A 6,670-nucleotide genomic window follows, 5' to 3' on the forward strand; every position below is an offset into this window, starting at 1 on the left:
ACTGTAGTAAATTCAATCTTATGCAAAATCTATTCATCCGATTTTATTGGTTTATACGTTATCTTGTTGCTTATTAATTCCTCTTTCAAAAAAATATAACGTTTAGTATATTCCCGTTGTTATTAATGGGTTTATAGCGAGTTAAACACAAGAAATACACATTTTATGTTTTACCACCGCGCGTTTTAACGTGTTGTGGCTATCGATCTTTTACAATTAGCGTACAGCGAAGCGCCGAGGTTATACATCTTGATGTACCCACTCACGTCTTTTGTTAAATTATAGTTTCATTTCTCGGCCGATTTTGACAAATTATATATCATTAGAAAGCTTACGTTACGTAGTAAACAGATATATAAATATATATTAAGTTTTTCTTCTGATTTCGACAGCCCGGCGAGTTATAACTTTAACTTTTGCAAATATCATACCGTTTTGGAGTATTAGAATCTAGATTTACGGTTGACATGTTCGTACTTAATACCAATTTGTAGCGTTTATATTTGGAGTTCAGTTTTAAAAATAACATCTTGTTTAGGAGAATAGAATTATGTATACGATAGAAAAAAAAATGTTTAAAAACGAAAGTAATTAAGGAATGAAGGCGGGAAAAAGTAGCGCGCGTTCCTAACGCACTGAACTGATGCTACGGTCTTGGCGATTATGCTTTTGTTTAGAAACCGGCCATTGAATTTCCTTTGCCATATTATTATATTTTTATGGAATATATTGTAGTATTTTGTTCACGAAACATATCAATAAAGCTTATTATAAATGAATCTTAATAAATTAACAATTTCAGCTCTTGTTTATAACACAGAAAGGGTGTTAAATTTATGATGAAACAGCGTATATAGCGGACCCTCTCGATATTATTCGGCTTTGCATGCATACTTGAAATAAAATGGGTGTCAAAAACATTCATCGTTTGCTGTTTTTTATCAACGAGGTAATTATGTATCATTATTAAAAATGTTATTTACCTTAAATTATCAATTTATTAAAGATTCTTGAAAATCGGTGTTACGCGGGTCATTTCGTATTTTAACATCAGGGCATCATGTCCAACTATTCAAAATCAGATTTTTTTTCACCGGGACGATGACGGCTTGGATTTAGACAGGCAGACAGATAGTTTATTCAGACTTATACAACAGTACATCGTCTTCAACTCAAATATATAAATTATTTTTAGATGAATTGTTAGGTGATTACACATATAGCAGTGATGATTCTGAGAATGTTGCCATGTTTCTTATCCGTGTAATCTAGAGTCCGTGGTTTGAGCATTTTTATCGTGGTGTTCAATAAAAGATATCTCAATAATCTTGTTTATTGATAGATCTGTGGTTTTATTGCCCCTGTGTTCAGCACAAACCAATTATCTCGTTATGATCAGATACTGTGCCGACCGATACTAAATAACACTATGGTGTCATACGCCACAGCAGGGACCTATACTTGTATATTGGTCCCTAACCACAGGTGGCAATGTCTGGTCAGTTTACACTTTTTGTGATACCTCCATGTCTTCTCGTGGTATTAGTGGTCATTTCTTGGAGTAATGTAAGGCCAAATACTCAATTTTGCGTTTATAAGATATGTAGCGTATTGAAAACATTTATAGTCATCTGCCCATACAGATTGCCATAAACTAAATATTGTATAGATGTCAGCCAGCTTAATCATAATAATTATAAGTGCTTAATACCTATACATGTACATTTTAAACATTTAAAAAATCTAATACTTAACATTTAACGTATTTAGCGGGTACCGGTAAAAAACTCCGTCATTTCGTAGTCCTATAAAGAGTGTATGGTAGTGTACGGAACAACATGATTAAAAACAGCATTCTCATTTTACCACAACGGGGTTAAATAATCTTTCCGAAAAATACAAATAATACAGAGTTTTAATTTAGAATTCTATATATTTATAACTCTGATAACTTATAAAGATATTTCAATATACATGCATAGACAGTTGACCGTGATTTTCAAGAATCTTTAAATAATTTTAATTAATTAATAATTTATGGTTAATAACCTTTCATATAATTTTACATAATTACCTTTTTGATAATAAACAACAAACGATGAATGTTTTGACACCCATTATATTTGAAGTATGCAAAGCCGAAAAATATCAAGAGGGTCCTCTATATACGCTGTTTCATCATAAAATTAACACCCTTTCTTTGTTATAATCAAGAGCTGAAATCGTTAATTTATTAAGCTTCATTAATACTTAGCTTTATTGATATGTCTCTAGAACAAAATATTTCAATACATTTCATATAAAATATAATAATCATGGCAAAGGAAATTCAATGACCGGTATCTAAACAAAAGCATAATCGCCAAGACCTTAGCATCAGTTCGGTTCGTTATGAAAGCGCGCTACTTTCTTCCGCCTTAATTCCTTACTTGCTTTCATTTTTAAACCATTTTTTTTCTCTATCATATACAGAATTCTATTCTCCTAAGGAAGATGTTATTTTTAAAACTGAACTCCAAATATAAACGCTACAAATCGGTATAAAGTACGAACATGTCAACCGTAAATCTAGATTCTAAAACTCCAAAACGGTATGATATTTGCAAAAGTTAAAGTTATAACTCGCCGGGCTGCCAAAATCAAAAGAAAAACTTAATATATATTTATATATCTGAAAACTACGTTACGTAAGCTTTCTAATGATATATAATTTGTCAAAATCAGCCTAGAAATGAAACTATAATTTAACAAAATACGTGAGTGGGTACATCAAATGTATAACCTCGGCGCTTTGATAAAAGATCGATAGTTACGACACGGTCAAGTGACTTAGACACAACAAGATATTTGGAGTAACGGTCCCGTTTCTTATCCGTGTAATCTAGAGTCCGTGAGGCCATTAAATAGAAAATTGACATTAATTTGACAATGAACAATCGAGCCATACTTTTAGTTTTTTTTAATTAATATCTGAAAAGAGATCGGTTTTAGAATGTAATGGTGTTTATAAAACTGCGCACTTCAAACAATTATTTTAAATCGCTATACAGTAGTACCGGTATCAATACATGTATAGCACATATGCGTATGTTATTGTGTAGATTTGGTTCATAACTATTTTACAATTACAACTTCTTTCCCATCCAAAAGCGTAATGGAGACTACCTTTAATTATTACGAGCATTAGGTGTTTTACTGAGCATTCTTATTTAACAAAATATCAGATATGCGAGCATTATTTAATGTGAGAGCCGTGCCAAGATGTACCATTTTTTGAAGTTGGAAATGACTTCATTACTTGCTCGAAACCGCCTACCTTTGCATAATGTAACCTAAATTGCACGGTTGCAATTCACTCTGGATCAGCAGACGATTTTTTGAATGAATCAATGTTATGGAGGATTCTGGATATAATCGATGTATCACGATTGGAGTGCGATGTTTACTAAAAATTGTTGGTAACATCAGGTAATTTATTTATTGTTGCTCACTGTAAAGTGTTTACAGAAATTAAGAGATCTGCCATTCCTTACGTCAACGCAATTAACCAAGGTGAGGATACATCCTTAAAGATGCACATAAGAAGATGTACCAGACATCTGCACACTGCTTCGGATAGCCTAGATATGTTGGACATCATTTCGCTAATATGATTATAGGTGCTACCTAATTTACGGGCAAAAGCTTTTTAATTTTTTTTGGTAACCATGTATTTTTAATAAATATGGACATGATTGTGTTCAAAATATTATAATTGTTGCAATAATTAAGTAACGCATCCAAAAAAATCAATCTTAAAACGAGTTACATGTTCATAGACTAAAGATCTAGCATCTTATAATTATTTTTTTTTCTAGCCACAGGAATTTAAAGCTGGTTCGGTGGCTTTGGTATAGTGGATGGGGTGTCTGCTAACTGGCTTTGTCACTGGAAGGTCTCTGTATTGATCCCTTAAGTGGAAGCATTCTTAAGATAACCCTAAAAACATACTATGGCGTACCATTTGGGTTAAAAGTCAAAAAGTCCTACAAGGTAAAAAGAGAAATGTACGTCAAAGTACAATAACTGTACATCAACATACAAATATAAAATACACTTCGAAGTATATATTTGTACGTCAAAGTACAATTTGTACTTGGACATACATGTTTGTACTTCGACGTACACATTTTCTGAACAGCCAATCAAAACATTTGTCTCTTGAGCTGCTTTTCCTTCAGATATATTCATAATAAATATTTAAAATCTCTTAATTGACGACAAAAATGAAGAAAAATATCAGAATGGCAAAATAAAAAACATAAAAGTTTCAAGTATTTAATGCATTGAAATAGATTATACAAATTTGAAGAAGATTCAATTGTTACCTTTTTTTAAATTAAAATGATTCAGCATATTGTGAGTATTTATTGATCATGCGGGCGGAGTATAACGACCGTCCAGCGCATTACTGTGTGGGAAATTCCCAACGGCAGAGCTCCAGATAAGGGCCGTACAGCCGTAAATATGGCTTTTTCATGAAGGTTTACGCATTTATTTTTATAAACTGGACGTTCAATTACGTTTTTAATATCCCTTTTACGCATTCACGAAAAAGATCTGGCAGTACCGATATGTCGGCGTCAGCGCGGCATAATTTGTTGATCTCTAACCTAACGGCGCTTTTCATTAATTTAAATTGCCGAAAAGTTGTAGACTGGGTTCCGGTATTATAATCTATTCTGTGGCGTGATTTCTGGTAACTCGTAAGCTCGTCAAAAACAATATGTCTGCGCGCAATGGAAGGCTGGCTAAACTGAAAGCGGTTCAAATAAACACTTTGTTGTCATTTAATGGCTACATACGGTCGTCTAACCATTCTGATATTCAATCTGTAAGCCCATTCATGGTTCAAACAGAAATCTCAAACCTAAATTCGAGCACGTTTCATGGACTTTTCAAGGCCAAATTTTCATTTTCAAGGCCTAGAACCGTTCGTTAGTTTCCTTGAAAAAATGCATTTTCAAGCAAGTTTAACACTGTAAACATCATTTATTTGCTCAAACAAATTAAACTTATTCCACAATAACTCAAACATGTTATGTCTAGTTATTGCATATATGTTTTCCATCCTTAACTCAATGAGTCTCACATACAGTTTGTCAACCTGTTCCGGATAATCAGCAGTTCCGATTAATTTGTATTTAATTTTCCATATTGCCCCAATAAAAACAAAATGATAAGTGTCTAGGTATACATTTACATTTGGTAAAGGAATAAATTAACAAAGTTATAGCACGAAATCTTTTGTAAATAGCTTACAGGCTGGAAAAATGCAGCAAAAAGTTAACCGGAACTGATTGAATGAGTTATGTTTTGAAATGTGCATATGGATTTCGAAGGCTTTATTATTTTCAAATAAACTTTTTGCTGATTGAAAACAAAAATTAATGCTATGACTATGTTTTGAAATACTAATTCTGTAAGTTGAATGATTTTTAATAATTTTCCAAAGGGTGAACTTTACTTGGCTATTTTTGACAAAAAACTGCATATGCCGTCTGGCCTAACCTGTTATCATACAAAATAAATGTTACCCTTTATTTTTACATCTTCTAACATTGACACTAAATCACGAAAGAAATTATTGTGGTCAAAAGAATAAACGTTTTTGCCGGATGATTCTAAACTGGTTGAATTACTGCATGTATTTACTTTTTGAAGTTATTAAAGCAAACACATTGCTTCTCAATTTCATGTTTTCTTTGTGGGTTTCCTCTTTCTCGTTGCTTTTCAAAGCGAATTCCCCCATCCCCTGACACCAATAGTCTTCATACAGACCCGACAATGTGCTTTTCGAATGTCCTTTGTTTTCTGTAACCAATAATATTCAGTTAACCACCCTGGTTTAAAACGACACTTCCCCATCGCTGCTTTTTCACTCGCGAAAATTGATCACAATGGAGAACCTCTGAAATAGTACACATAATTTGTGACGTGTACACATAACGGTACACATAACGTTTCGTACTCAATAGTGTACGAAACTTATATTTCGTACTCAACTTTTTGCGCGAAGGAATTTATGATAAAATTTCGTAATATTTCCCTTAAGAACGATTTAAGTTTATAATTAAAGCGATGATAAAAATAATTTTGAGCAGAAATAAACATTTTCAATGCTTTTTTACATGAAATAAGCACTTTTCAAGCACTTTTTCAAGGCAAACCTTTGTTCAAGGGCTTTTCAAGCCTAGGACTCGTTTTCAAGCACTTTTCAGCCCCTGTGCGAACCCTGCCATTTGAAGTGTTTGCTTAAGCTTTTAAATGTCATAGTTGGCATAGTCAATGCCAAGTTTGACAGTTGACTGCTAAAGCAATGATTCTTTTGAGATGAGACAGTGACATTGGTGTTTATTTACTTAGCTTACAAGTTGGCTTGTGTTTTCTTGTCAAGCAAAATGAAGAAATAGTATTTAGTCATGAGTTTTAATGTGTTGTTGTATTTGCATCAAAATTCAGAATGGAAAACCTAATAAAGCAACTGTTTAAGAAGCTAAATATATTTATTATAATTGCTGCAAATGTTTCTGTAAAGTCAGGTATACACCCATCAATATCCAAGAACATGGGTAGTACAGTACTACCTGTATTTTTGGGTATGGTAGTACAGATACTAATTAATTTTCAG

The sequence above is a fragment of the Dreissena polymorpha genome, chromosome 1 (genome assembly GCF_020536995.1).
Source record: "Dreissena polymorpha isolate Duluth1 chromosome 1, UMN_Dpol_1.0, whole genome shotgun sequence".
Lineage (NCBI taxonomy): Eukaryota > Metazoa > Mollusca > Bivalvia > Myida > Dreissenidae > Dreissena > Dreissena polymorpha.